Source organism: Phalangium opilio, unplaced genomic scaffold, assembly GCF_054372755.1.
Source record: "Phalangium opilio isolate 3A_F unplaced genomic scaffold, DU_Popi_V2 ptg000013l_1, whole genome shotgun sequence".
Taxonomy (NCBI): domain Eukaryota; kingdom Metazoa; phylum Arthropoda; class Arachnida; order Opiliones; family Phalangiidae; genus Phalangium; species Phalangium opilio.
In genome coordinates, this window is record NW_028324148.1 from 12890088 (window position 1) to 12905862 (window position 15775).

General features: G+C 37.3%; 1 long non-coding RNA gene across 1 annotated transcript; it reads right to left on the reverse strand.

Annotated features, from left to right (window-relative positions):
* Window positions 1-3700: 3700 nt before the first annotated feature.
* LOC149709274 (uncharacterized) lies at window positions 3701-4579 on the reverse strand. The gene is made up of 3 exons (XR_016380297.1): window positions 4375-4579; window positions 4278-4307; window positions 3701-3720 (listed from the first exon to the last, which is right to left on the reverse strand). It is a non-coding gene; the product is annotated as an uncharacterized LOC149709274 (long non-coding RNA).
* Between the last annotated feature and the right edge of the window lie 11196 nt (window positions 4580-15775).

Here is a 15775-nt window from a genome sequence, read left to right on the forward strand (position 1 = left end):
GGGATATCCACCACCCCTCTATGCATTGTAAAGGGACCCACCTGTAAACAAGCCAAAGGCTTAGTGTGGAAATCGCTTCATAGACATAAGCTTAGATTATTATTATTATTATTATAAGACAACCGTCGACCCTAGATTTACTAGTTCAGAACACACAAAGAGAACTTGTTTACATTCGAGTACGGCACTAATAGGCCGCGGGAGTGGCTGCACGGGTTCCAAGCTACGTCAGTGTCACGTTTTTTTTTAAGTTAAAATACATTTCGCATGATTCAAGGTGATAGATTTTACTCCTCCCCTTTAATTCATGCAGAAATACCCAAGATGTGACCTTTAAACAATTCTAAGTAGAAGAAATCTAGGTATTCCTGGTTCTATTAAAGGGGCTGTCTCTAAGGAAACTATTAGCAAATGTGGATGAGAGGGAAAGTATGACAATGGCCATAGAGCCTGTGTTAAAAAACGCGGACATCAAAGTTTCGCCAATAACTATTTAGTTTACTAGTGACTGATGGGCTTGCAAACTCGCGACTGAAAGTAGTTCAGACATTTATGCTCCTTGGTTTAACCATGACCCACTCGATCACGCGAATCACGATGCAAGCTGCTCACGCTATAGCTAAATTACCGATATTTATTTTAAACGTACCTAGTTTTATGTGCTCTTCTATTGCTTCGTTAACCTTACTTAAATCCATATTATACCTTCAAATAATTTTTAAAACATTACCAGCTACTCTGTCCTGACTACAAACACAAATCAAGGAAGTTCTAGCATAAAAAATAGCAGACGACGGTAACCGTGTAGCCGCGGATTAACACAAGACCTATTTTAAGGGAGTGAACAGGCCCAGTATAGCTACGCCAATAAAACGGTCAACTACGGCGAAACTCTTATGACTCGCAACTTTTGACCATTTTCATACTTTTCCTCTCATCCACTTTTGCTATTAGGAAAATCGTCATTTGTCCTGCGGTCTGAGGAGCCCCTCGTGCAGTGGTAAAGTAAAACTTAATTATTACTCTACTTCCTTGTTTTAGGGGCCAGTGTTGGCAAGTAGTATCTCCGTAACTAAATGTTGTAAACCCAATGCTAATTTCAAAAGCCTTGGCTCTTCTTTACGAAACAACTCACGCTAACAAGACATAGAGTTAAGCTCGTCACGTTTGAAAACCTTTCGTAGAAATCAAAACAGTTTCCTTATGTTAAAACACTTCTTGTAAGAATCAAGAACATAACATTTACTTGTATTTAATAAATCCAGTGTCAGATGTTTTAACGTAGGGAAAAAGGTCCTCAACCAAGATACCTATGTGTTAAATTAAGCACATGCATATATATCACCTGAGAACGTAATCGGAGATACAGTCGTATTCTATTTGTGAACGTTTTCAGATGGGGTTTACCATGGCAGATGTTTGTCAACCTGCATTCTTACCTTTTATTATTGCTGTTATTATTAAAGACATGATAGTTCGCCTTGAAACTCGGTTCATTGTGAAGTTTTGGTACTTTTTAGCTTCCGAGTTTGAAGTGAAGTAGTACGAGAAACTTGCAGCGTGTTTATTAACCTTTTCTGGGAGAGTAGAAAGCAAAATGAGTATTGTGTGTTTTGCGGTTAAAGCGAAAATTGCGTTAAGAGGCGTTCTCCAAACTAATTATTAACGTTCAACAGAGCGTAATAGGACAATAATATCAAAATAAGCGTTGCCTTTATAGCTAAATGAGAAAGTTTCGAGTTTCTAGAAATAGCTTTCAGTAGAAAATATACGAAATGGTTTTCTCTCTCTCTCTGGGAGTCGTTGTTAAGCGCGATCAAATGTAAAAGAGGCTAATCAACAAAGTGGAGCCATTACCTGCACCTGCAAATGCATTTCTTCGGTGTATTGTAAAAATTTTCGATGATTGGGAGAACTAAAACCAATTAATTTTCGGCTATGCGATTTAAAAATAGGTATTCTTGGTTGGATTCGAATTAGCGTGTTGAGAATTGCTAAGGTAAAACTATGAGTTAAAATATGAAAAAGAACTTGTTTTATAATACAACAATATAGCTATGTTTAAATTCATTTTAGGAATAAAGTGTCTTAAAACGATTTAACTAAAATTAAGGTTAATTAGTGACGATTAAAATAATTAGTATCAACTATAATTATTTAAGAAAAACCTCTTAATATTGTCTCGACTCGGAGAGGTTTATTTTGGTTCCCCAACTTGTTCTTACCAAAAGTAATATAAGAAACCTTCCTTTCCAACGACCATATCAAAGGACTAAGATCTACCGTACCTTGTCCATGAGCAATAGTGTCTGAATATGGTATTTGGCGGTTCGAGGATGTCTCGCGTGTTTTAACGTTATGCCTATGGCGTCTTGTATACTTCCCTCCCGTAGGGAGGTTTCTTATATTACTTCTGTTCTTACTTTATTCTCCGCCATTTTAAAAATGGCATGTTGAACTGCAAAAGTTTTGTTTTGAGTTTATAAATTTTCATTTATTCTATTTAAATTTAAAGAGGTCATTTATGAGACACTGAAACACAAGAATTCTTTGCAAACGTTTCATTTACTTCAAAGCATGAAAATATTTATTACATTTTCGGCGTTATTATGTTTGTGAAAGGTTGTTAAATTTAAGCACCCGGTTACAACTGCAAATATGTGCCTATCTCAGGGCCGGATTAAGGGGGGGCAAGGGGGCACTGGCCCCCGGACGCAATGCTTGTTGGGGGCGCATTGAGTTTAACTATTCCCCCTTAGGGACATTTGCTGTTCCGTTTTTTCCGACTTAAGGGGGCGCACACTATCTCGGCCCCCGGGTGCAAAATTGCTTAATCCGGCCCTGGCCTATCTACAATATTAATAATGAGATACGAGCAATTAAGTTTTCTAACGCGTTATGATATTTGGGGACTGTATTTGGCTTAGACTTAAACCTGAAAGGGCGAATGAGATCAAGAAGTGTAAACAAACGTTTTTGTTAAGTGAACATTTACTACTTAAGATCGATTCCGAATGAAACTAGTTTCACAATAGAACGGGTTCTGCTTCTGAAGGTTTATTATTTATTTGTAATATTTTCCTCTTAATATCCGGTTCGCCGTATTTCAACCAATAAGAGGGCAGATATTTAGATGCGCGCGCATCGGAACCTTAGAGGTAAACTTCCAAACGAGAACACTCCAGTTAAGCCTTCTACTCCACCTCTTTGCCCTTACCCTAACATGATGGCTAATCTTCTACACACCAAGTTTTCCTTGCCAAAGGCAGGAACAAATTAGAAATAGCCCTTTTCACATGTCGGAGGGTAAAAGTGGGGGAAAATGAGAGGCGCATGCGTGGATAAAATTTACTTTCACTCCCTTTAAATTTAAAGAGATCATTTATGAGAAAACCGTTAAAGTAACTTTGTTAAATCTGGATTTATAATATCTGGTTCTTCTTAGACTTTTGAAGGCATTATATGAACATTCTCGATCGTCGTCGCATTTTCTTGACTCCCTTAAACTGGCCAATGATGTACGCCACGAAAATTTCCAAGACGAGAACGGCAATGCAAAACAGATATCCGATAAATAAAATGTGAAAAAAGAAAGAAAGTGAAGTCAAATTCAGTGTGAAATCCTCCTTTTGATGTTTGCGCCAAGTTACGAAATCCACAGACGCGTGAATGAGATTGTACAAGTACGCAAAAGGCTGCGTTTCGAAGAGGACTATCATTCTGAAAATCAAGTTTGTGTTAATATTGGGTAAAGGTTTAATGTAAAAATGGTTAGTTCTTGGAATAATTGCAGCTCAAATTTTTTGAGCAAGCGCAATGGGCGACAGTAACCACCTTGTTGGTTAACGTAACTATCGCGTAATTGACCAAGATATGCTAAACATGTGACAGAAAATTGTACCAAAATGGCGGCCGTGCAATAAAGCGTGCAAGATACCAAGGCTTAACGAATCTTGGATGAATACATGTTCATAGAGGTAAGTAAGAACAAAAGTGGATGAGGGGAAGTATGAAAATGGCCAAAAGTCGCGAGACATCAGAGGTTCGCCGTAGTTGGCAGTTGAATCGGCGTAGCTATATTAGATTTATTCACTCCCTAAAAGTAGGTCTTGTGCTAATTCGCGCAAGGGTTCGCGGTTACCGTCGTTTGCTATTGTGTATGCTAGAATTTCCTCGAATGTGTTTATAGCCTGGACAGAGTTGGTAATTGGTAAGGTTTTAAATTATTTAAAGTTAAAATATGGATTTAAGTAACGTTAATAGTAAAAAATGGTTACCCTTGATTTCTACAGGGAGAGGACTCTTTTCTAGAAGTAAATGAGAATTATTTTTATCTTAATTATTAAAGGCTCTTTGCTTTATTTTGGCAAATACCTAACGTTTTATGTGGATTCTTCTATTTTTCTCTTTTAAACTTTTTCACTACCGTCACTATTTGCATAATTGCTTTCTTTACAATAATGCAAGATACTTCACAATTGCTTTCATAAATGTTTTTGACGTTTCTGGAGCATATTGTGATGAGATATCATATCAACCGGCGTTACTATCGCCTCCATTTTGTTTTGTAATCGCTTCAAGTTTCAACCCCGAAAGTAAAACCAAGGAGTATAAATGTCTGAACTACTTTCAGTCGCGAGTTGGCAAGTCCATCAGTCACTAGTAAACTAAATAGTTATTGGCGAAGCTTTTATGTCCACGCTTTTTAACACAGGCTCTATGGCCATTTTCATACTTTTCCCCTCATACACTTTTTGGTAAAAACAACGTAAATAATTAAATAAGTAGTCCCCTCAGTATTGCCCCATTTTTGTATTTCGTCAAACTAAGAACTAAGTGTTTTACGTCACGTGATCCAAAAAAGCAACTATTTTCTTGGTGACCGCGCTGGCTCACCGATGAGCGGGATGACGTCAAAATCCTGTTCAGTAAAACATAGTTAACACTGGTGACTTAGCGGACTCAGCGGCGAGCTCTGCTGAACAACGGCCTTAGTAAACACTTTAGAGACCAGGGCTAAATTTGAACAAACCAAGCCTTTCACATCTTTTCTCAGCACCAACCATATGGAGTCTGTGTTTTAAGTGGAGCAGTCAGAGAGATTTCATGCACTGACTTGCCTCTACCGCGGAGAGCTCGTGTAGCTATAGGTTCTTCGCTTTATGAGGTATTTTGTTATATTGACGTGCGAGTTTCGACTCTCAAAAATTGGTAAACGGAAAAAAACGGCTTTTTTCGAACTCTGATAATCGCTGATGTGTTGGAAACTAAAGCAACAATCCTATTGACTTACGATAAACCGTAGCTTTCCTGGAACAATGGGTAACTCTCCTGAAAAGATTTGTTGGCGAGAAAAGCAGTGTATTCCTGGCCACTAGGTTTCGAAAAATACACTCCTCGGCAAAGTTCCTTCATTTGGTATCGCTCCTCAATATTATCCGCCAACAATATGCCGATGGTCCACAAGAAGGTTCGCTTATCGAAAATGAAAGATTTCGTTCCATCGCAAATTTCCATAAAATACTCGAAATCAATATAGTCGACGATATTTCCGTAACTCGACTCATCCAATTTACTCATCCAGTTTTTTATTTTATCTTCTTCTAAAGCCTAATACCGAAAATCAAAGTTTTAACTTAATTAGACTTAAAATTGAGCTACTCTTTGATATCTCTTTTGTCCACACGGATCCAGATATTATTTGAACTTTGAACTGTAGGAGTCCGACACCCAATAAAGTCTTTAAATTTCACCTTTTTCTTCAAGTAGTTATGAACTATTGAACCTTCCAATATTCGGGGTTGAATCGATCTTTCATCGATTAAATCATAGAGGGAATCGATATAAGAATAACTCTCAGCCGTCAGATCTGATTGCATGTACGACGTCATGAAGATGACAATTATGACAGAACCCAAGAGCCAAATCAAACAAATGATGCGATCCAGAACTCGATTTCTAATTAGTGGGTAAGCTGCAAATGAGAAATATAGCACTTAATGGTGCTTTTGTCTCATTTTCATAAACCTCTTCGATGTGAAAAAGGGGATAGGCAACCTTCAGTATCGAGATCAGGTCGAGACGTATAATGGGGTCGAGACGTATAATGGGGTCGAGACGTACAATGGGGTTGACCCATAACTCTCTGCACACTCTCTGGACACAAAACGCCTAGAGCGCAGGTGCCAAAAAGGGAGATGGATGGCAGAGTTTTAGTTACATCAAAGAGGCTTATTGATGCCATTCAAATACTCACGTTCAGCGAAAAATACAGAAACAGTGTCCCATAAATGAATAACGAATCGATAGGTCAGTGATAGTAGACACTGTTGGCTAAGATTTAATGGGAATTCCCCGTAAATAACGCGACTCGCCGTCAAAATGAAAGCCACTGTCAACAGAGCAGCCAATATGAGGTGTTTCACCTAATTATTAACTTGATTATTAAAAGTGATTTTTGGGGTGAAGTTGCAACTTGCCGTGGAATCCATTTGCAGAATATCGAGATTGGTCGTAACGTATTTGCGAGGCGAACTCGAAATGATGATTGTTTCCGTCACTCCGGCCAAACCAGACGATGCCCAAAATTTTTCTTTTTCGAACAGACTTAGTTCCCATGGTATCGCCACGCAATGAAGATGCTGAAGAGAAATCAAATGTATGGGAACGTTTGTTAGAATCAGACTTATCTGGGCTACCTTTTCTTGTCAAACGTAAGTTATATTTTTGCGGGTTTTTATATATTTCAAGAACGGTATCTAAATTGATTAAATCCAATTGAAAGCTTCGAGATGTGAAAAATGATGAATTTCATTAAAGTCTGACATTGTAAATAAAATTTAACTTGTTGATAATTAAAACTTACTGGATATTGTACGTTCTCTCTAAGTACTGCAGCATGCCGTTAATCTCAAATCGCACAACGTCTATTAAGGTGAGTTCCTGTAGTGAATAAACGCATTTACTAAAATCTATCATTTGCTCATCTTTACGAGTATACTCACGGAAATTATACCCAGATTTAGTGTTGTTACGTTTGAAAACCTTTCGTGATAATCATTACAGTTTCATAATTGAAAAGTTCTGAGTTTAATTTAAAAAAAGGTAATACTTACTTGTATTTAATAAATTGAGTGTCGGATGTTTTAACGTATGGGAAAATCTCCTCACCCATTATACCTATATGTAAGATCAGGAACATACATATAACAACTGAGAACCTATGAATACCCGGCCTAAGGGCTAACTAGTAAGAATTTGGTTGTACGCTGATTACGTAATCGTAGAGCACAACACGAGTACAAATTACACTGATTACTAAAGCATTGAGTACAACATGAGTACAAATTACACTGATTACTTAAACATTGAGTACAACATGCATTGACATTATTACGCTGAATACAAATTATTTCAATGAGTACGAAATGATTAATACAATATGATTACTCGTGTAGAACTATAGGCTTGAAGAAACATGAAGACTACGCCTTACTACAGGTGAAGTGTTTACACAATGATTTCGTGTTATAGCATAATGAATGCGGATGATTTCGTGTGATTACATAATGGATCGGGATGATATCGTGTGATTTCATAATGATTACAAAATTACGATTAGTTCGAAGGATTTCAGATAAAATCTTTAAAGACAGCTGTCACACTCGGCCGTTTATGCTTGCCAGTATCTTGAGACGTAACGGTGAATAATGGGGAGAGAACTGTACAACACAGATCTTATTGAGATGAAAGTGAGAAGAAAACATGGTGGACATAATTTTCACCACGATAATGATGGGTTGAATCAGAAATAGGTAGAGACTAGAAGTAAAGAGCTCTAGCATTGGTAATAGATCCTGGCACAGGTGAACAAATTTGAGGATTTTATGCCCCTTCCATCGCGCCTACGCTAGAGAGAAAAAAAATTGGTCGAGTTCCAAAATAATTTCCCACCCCTTTCCCCTCAACCTAAAGCCGCGGAACACCGACGCGGGCGCTTGAATCTAGTTCGGCTGTCTACCGCCGCGAGCGTCTCACGTTTTGGAGGGAAAACTCAGAAACCGCTACCAGAGGGCCAACCGTTCGTGTCTTATCAAGAATATTCACTTTCGCCAAGTGAAGAATTTGGTTAGCTCAGTACATCTAGTCTCATCTCACTTCTGGTTGATTACGTATAACGAGGGCTTTTGGTAAGCAGAAATCCACCACTATGGCTGTCAAAACACTACATGCTTACCTTTCATTAGTATTATTATTAATGAGATTATTATTGGCCCTGAATGGTGATTCATCGTGGATTTTTCAAACTTAAGTCTGAAAGTAAACACGGATTAAAAGTTTTCACTTCAACGCAAAAATGTGAAAAATTACCTCTAATTAATTAATAAAATCTATGCTGGGAGAGTACAATTATTTCGAGTCCTTTTGCGAGTTAATTTTTCAGTGACGTATCTATCGCAATAATACCGAAATGAGCATTGTGTGTTTAGGTCAGCCGCGAAAATATTGGGTGCTTGGAAACGAATTTCGTCATACTGGAAAAGGCTTTTATCAAATTCAAACACTGACTTTAAAATAATACAGAGAATAAATATCTAGCGTGAATCTATCCAAATAAACGTTGCGTGAGACAGTATTGACTTGAGTTTCTGGATGTAACATTGAGTAGAAAATATCTTCAAAATCAAAAAAATAATAATAATTATTAAAAACTGTCTATGTGGAAAAAGACAAGAAAAAGTAAATGATAAGTGAACAAAAGCGAATGACTAAAATGCCATATTTTGAAAATTTTTCGTTTAGAGACATAATTATAGAACATCAATTATTTGAGAATATTGCTCGTGTTCTTATTTTTTTCACCAAATTTCCAATTTCCCAAAATATTTCATGGTGAAATTAAAGCTAGTGAAAGGACAGTATTCATTTTACATTCACCTTTGGATATATAAAGTGTTAAAATGGAAAATATTATTTATTACCCGCTGCACTCTTCTTTCGTTCCGCGTTAGCACTTTTATTGTCATACAGGGTGTTTGTGAAAAGTCCATCAATAATGAAAGAGCGTATTTATTGGGCCATTTTGAGTCGAAAATGTTCTATGACATTTTGCCGTCCGAGCCTCGGTTTTCGAGTTATGATTTGAATATTTTAGGGATGACCCCTTCATTAAATTAGCGCTGTCTTTCAATTTCTTAATTAAATTTAAGGGGTCATCCGTAAATTACTCCAATCATAACTTGTAAACAGTGGCTCGGACGGCAAAATGTCATAGAACATTTTCGACTCAAAATGGCCCAATAAATACGCCCTTTCATTATTGATAGACCTTTCACAAACACCCTGTATAGTTCCACTGGTTTCAACAATGTTTCAACTATGACTTATAAATCGATCATTGAAATTCGGATAAAACAGATAGTAGTTAAAAAGTTATTTTAGAAGAATACGACGCCGGTTAGACGTTGATTAGCTGTTTTGCGAGTAACACACTGTAGAGTAAATGTCAATTATGAAACAAATAAGTGGACACCGACAAATAGCGCGCTGTGTATCATCTCATTATTGGGCTTAATTTCACTATCTCAAGTCGTATTTAAAATGAAGAGTAAATGAAATTAAACACCTACTGCCTTTGAATTGTTTCGTATTAGACTATAATAAACTTTTACTTACGAAAAATATTAACATAAGACCTAATTACCCATCACTTGAAAACGAGGTAATCAGTAAATGTTTAAACTTATAACAGTTTCTAACCGAATGATTTAGCACTGGCTATATCGACGACAATGCATCGCTTTATCCAGTTCTTTTTGGAAAACAACGCTAGTATTTCCCTTTTTTATCGTTGCTATTTTCGATCTGGTTAAGTCATAACTCTGAGTTTTTCCAAATTTAACGTCAACTACCTTTGACAATTGTAGCTTTAACTATAAATAATGGACCCATTTTATGTTAGGTTCACACGAAGCCTAGTGGAGTCAAGCCACCATAAACAAATTGAAGGGTTGAGGTATTGAAGTGCATTTAAAGCAAATGTCGGCTTCCCTCTAACCAAAGACGATATGAAGAGGGGAGTTGGAGATAGCAGCTTTGGCCGGCATTTTGTCACTTTTCTTTTTTATTTATTTGTTATAATTTCCTCCTATTATCCGGTTCGCCCCATTTCAACCAAGAAGAGGGCAGAGATAGATGAGCGCGCACATCGGAAGCTCAGAGTTAAACTTTTGAAGCGAGAACACTCCAGCCAAACCTTCTACTTCACCTCTTTGCCCTAACATGATGGCAACCAATTAGAAATTGCCCAGGAGGGCGGAGCTAAAACATAGCCGTCGCTAAATTTAGCGGGCCAGTTAATTCCAACCCTCGGCTATGGAAGTATCTTGTGGCAATTGTTTAAACTAAACCCCTGCAGAGACTCGCTTTAATTGACCTAACCGACTTTTATGAAAAAAAAGAATAGAAATATAATTTATACAAAAAGCAAATCCATACTTTCTTACCATGTAACGAAATAAAACCAGAAACATCTGGTTGGTCCCCACACTATAGATTTTCACACACTAACACACAAGAACTCGTTGCAAAAGTTTTATTTAATTCGAAGCATGAAAGTATTGATTACATTATCGGAATAGTTATGTTTGTGAGAGGTTGTTAAATTTAAACACCTGGTTTTTTTTTAATTGTAAAATGCACAAAAAAATTATATTTACAACTAAAAAAAATGTGCCTCTCTACAATATTAATGAGATACGAGCAATTACGTTTTCTAACAGGACACAAACGAGTTCGGGGACTGTAATTGGCTTAGACTTAAACCTGAGAGGGCGAATGTGATCAGAAGTGTAAACAAACGTTTTGCTTAGTGCACATTTACTACTTAAGACATTCTGTAGATTCAGGAACTTTCGAGGAACCAAGCTTAACCAATTGAAGATAATATAATTTATTTTAAATAATTTTTAATGTTTCTTTATACACCATGTTTAAATGAAAATTTAGTAAACATCTTCGATAAAATACAAATTAATTCAAAAATAAGTGAATATTCTGACATTTCTACTAGTTCCTGAAGTTATAAATAATGCCCCTAGAGCTGCTGTTAATATTAAAAAAAAAATTAAATGAATATTTACAAACATTAAATGAAAATGTACCTTTTTGAAATAATGTCCGTGTGTCTCAAGCGATTTCACTTATATTTAGTTCAAAGGTTTTCTATATTATTGACTTTTTGGGGCGATTAGCAGGAATCTTCTAAAATGGGTCACAAAAAGTAATAAAATTAATCCGAATGCCGATGGAAAAGGCTGAGTGTCTTTGCTGCTAGTATGAGAGGTAACCAGGGTTGCCGATCAGGACATGGTTCTTTATTCTCCACCATTTTATAAAGGCATGTTTCAACCGCAAAAGCCATTTTTGTTTTGATTTTTTAAATTTTCCTTTACTTCCTATAAATACAAAGAGTTCTTTTATGAGAAAACCGTTAAAGAAACTTTGTTAAATCTCGATTTATAATATCTTGTTCTTTTCAGACATTTGAAAGCATTATATGAAAATTCTCGATCGTCGTCGTATTTTCTTGACTCCCTTAAACTGGCCAATGATGTACGCCACGAAAATTTCCAAGACGAGAACGGCAATGCAAATCAGATATCCAATAAATAAAATGTGAAAAAAGAAAGAAAGTGTAGTCAAATTCAGTGTGAAATCCTCCTTTTGATGTTTACGCCAAGTTACGAAATCCACAGACGCGTGAATGAGATTGTACAAGTACGCGAAAGGCTGGGTTTCGAAGAGGACTATCATTCTGAAAATCAAGTTTGTGTTAATATTGGGTAAAGGTTTTAATGTAAAAATGGTTAGTTCTCTGAATAATTGCAGCTCAAATATTTTGAGCAAGCGCAAGGGACGACAGTAACCACCTTGTTGCTTAACATAACTATCGCGTAATTGACCAAGATATGCTAAACATGTGACAGGAAATTAAAGTTGTACGAAAATGGCGGCCGTGCAATAAAGCGTGCAAGATACCAAGGCTTAACGAATCTTGGATGAATGCATATTCATAGAGGTGAGTAAGAACAAAAGTGGATGAGGGGAAGTATGAAAATGGCCAAAAGTCGCGAGACATCAGAGGTTCGCCGTAGTTGGCAGTTGAATCGGCGTAGCTATATTAGATTTATTCACTCCCTAAAAGTAGGTCTTGTGCTAATTCGCGCAAGGATTCGCGGTTACCGTCGTCTGCTATTGTGTATGCTAGAACTTCCTCGAAAGTGTTTATAGCCTGGAGCGAGCCATGGAAATAAGGGTTTTTTTTCAACTAGTCCTCGGGACCAGTGACCCCGACATCAACAATATTCAAACTGGTCCCTGAGACCAGTTACCCCTGTGCGATTTATTTTACTGCTGGTCCCACTTTAAAATTATTTATAAATATAAAATTACATGGTACCAATTCATTTTTAATAATTTTATTTAGCCATCTTTGACTACATTATCGTACGAAAGCCAAAAGATTATCGATTTTCAACCAAAATTATCGTACGCTCCAGCGGTGTTCTGATTGACCTTGCAATTATACTAAAATCGGTACAACTTAATAATATTTACAAGGGTCCTGAAGGAGATGGACAAATAACGTCTCCAAACGTTTCTTTCTTTTCCTGCCTTTGGACTTAAAACGTGAATAATTTCATCCTATTTCACCTTTTCCTTCCTCTAGCGAGCCTTTTGTTCCCAGATTAGTTAGGTTTCCCTCTAAATTATCGTACAATTATCATACGCCGAAGCCGAATTATCGAATTTAGCCTACTAGTACAGCGTCATAATTAAAGTAACTCTTAAAATTTTCGCATTGTACTATAATTATCGTACGTCTGGCAACGCTGTACTGATTACTACTAACCTGACACTACGACTAGGAGTAGGGATAATAGATAGTTTTCACACATGGAGGATTAATACCATTTACACCAGGAAGCCGGGCTATCTGGAGGACAAAAACCCGTCTGCTTTTGTCCTCCAGATAGCCCGGCCTCCTGGTGTAAATGGTTCGAATCCTCCATGAGTGAAAACTATCTATTAGGAAATAAGATTAAGACTCCTTACAATGAGAAAGGAGTCGAAATTTGACGAAAACCTTTAATTAATAAACTGGTCCCCTTTCAATATTTATCAAAGTTTAGAATTAATAAACAAGTCCCTAGGACTCGTGACCCTCGGTTTTTGAATTTAAAAACTAGTCTGAGTAATTAATAAAGTGGTTTTGGACCTGTAAACCTGTGTTATTTCCATGGCTGGCCTGGACAGAGTTGGTAACTGGTAAGGTTTTAAAATATTTAAAGTTAAAATATGGATTTAAGTAACGTTGATAGTAAAAAATGGTTACCCTTGATTTCTATAGAGGACTTCTAGAAGTAAATGAGAATTATTAAATACTCGTTTGCTTTATTTTGGCAAATACCTAATTTTTTATGTGGATTCTTCTATTTTTCTATTTTTCTCTTTTAAACTTTATCACTACTGTCACTATTTCCTGGAATATGCATAATTGCCTTCTTTACAGTAATGCAAGGTACTTCACAATTGCTTACATAAATGTTTTTGACGTTTCTGGAGCATAGTGTGATGAGAAATCAACCGACGTTACTATCGCCTCCATTTTGTTTTGTAATCGCTTCAACCCCGAAAGTAAAACCAAGGTGTATAAATGTCTGAACTACTTTCAGTCGCGAGTTGGCAAGTCCATCAGTCACTAGTAAACCAAATAGTTATTGGCGAAACTTTTATGTCCGCGCTTTTTAACACAGGCTCTATGGCCATTTTCATACTTTTCCCCTCATACACTTTTTGGTAAAAGCAACGTAATTAATTAAATAGGTAGTCCCATCAGTATTGACCCATTTTTGTGTTTCGTCAAACTGAGAACTACGCGTTTTACGTCACGTTATACAAAAAACCGACTATTTTCTTGGTGACCGCGCTGGCTCACCGATGAGCGGGGTGACGTCAAAATCCTGTTCAGTAAAACATAGCTAACACTGGTGACTTAGCGGACTCAGCGGCGAGCTCTGCTAAACAACGGCCTTAGTAAACACTTTAGAGACCAGGGCCGAATTTGAACAAACCAAGCCTTTCACATCTTTACTCAGCACCAACCATGGAGTCTGTGTTTTAAGTGGAGCGGTCAGAGAGATTCCATGCACTGACTTGCCTCTACCGCGGAGAGCTCGTGTAGCTATAGGTTCTTCGCTTTAAGGGGTATTTTGTTACATTGCGGTGCGAGTTTCGACTCTCAAAAATTGGTAAACGAAAAAAAAACGTCTTTTTTCGAACTCTGATAATCGCAGATGTGTTGGAAACTAAAGCAACTATCCTATTGACTTACGATAATCCGTAGCTTTCCTGAAACAAAGGGTAGCTATTCTGAAAAGATTTGTTGGCGAGAAAAGCAGTGTATTCCTGACCACTAGGCTTCGAAAAATACACTCCTCGGCAAAGTTCCTTCATTTGGTATCGCTCCTCAATATTCTCCGCCAACAATATGCCGATGGTCCACAAGAAGGTTCGCTTATCGAAAATGACAGATTTCTTTCCATCGCAAATTTCCATATAATACTCGAGATCAATAAAGTCGATGGTATTTCCGTAACTCGACTCATCCAATTTATTCATCCAGTTTTTTATTTTATCGTCTTCTAAAGCCTAATACCGAAAATCAAAGGTTTCACTTAATTAGACTTAAAATTGAGCTACTCTTTGATATCTCTTTTGTCCACACGGATCAAGATATTATTTGAACTTTGAACTGTAGGAGTCCGACACCCAATAGAGTCTTTCAATTTCACCTTTTTCTTCAAGTAGTTATGAACTATTGAACCTTCCAATATTCGGGGTTGAATCGATTTTTCATCGATTAAATCATAGAGGGAATCGATATAAGAATAACTCTCAGCCGTCAGATCTGATTGCATGTACGACGTCATGAAGATGACAATAATGACAGATCCCAAGAGCCAAAACAAACAAATGATGCGATCCAGAACTCGATTCCTAATTAGTGGATAAGCTGCAATGGAGAAATATAACACTGAATGGTGCTTTTGCCTCATTTTAATAAACCTCTTCGATGTGAAAAGGGGGATAGGCAACCTTCAGTATCGAGACCAGGTCGAGACGTGCAATGGGGTTGACCCATAACTCTCTGCGCACTCTCTGGACCCAAAACGCCTAGAGAGCTGGCTCCGAAAAGGAAGATGGATGGCAGATTTTTAGTTACATAGAAGAGGCTTATTAATGCGATTCAAATACTCACGTTCAGCGAAAAATACAGAAACAGTGTCCCATAAATGAATAACGAAACGATAGGTCAGTGTTAGAAGACACTGTTGGCTAAGAATTAGAGGGAATTCCCCGTAAATAACGCGACTCGCCGTCAAAATGAAAGCCACAGTCATCAGAGCAGCCAATATGAGGTGTTTCACCTAATCATTAACTTGATTATTACACGTGAGTTTTGGGGTGAAGTTGCAACTTGCCGTCGAATCCATTTGCAGAATATTGAGATTGGTCGTGACGTATTTGCGAGGCGAACTCGAAATGATGATTGTTTCCGTCACTCCGGCCAAACCAGCCGATGCCCAAAATTTTTCTTTCTCGAATAGACTTAGTTCCCATGGTATCGCTACGAAATGAAGATGCTGAACGAAATCAAATGTATGGGAGCGTTAGTTGACCTCAGACTAATCTGGGGTTGCGTTTTGTGTCA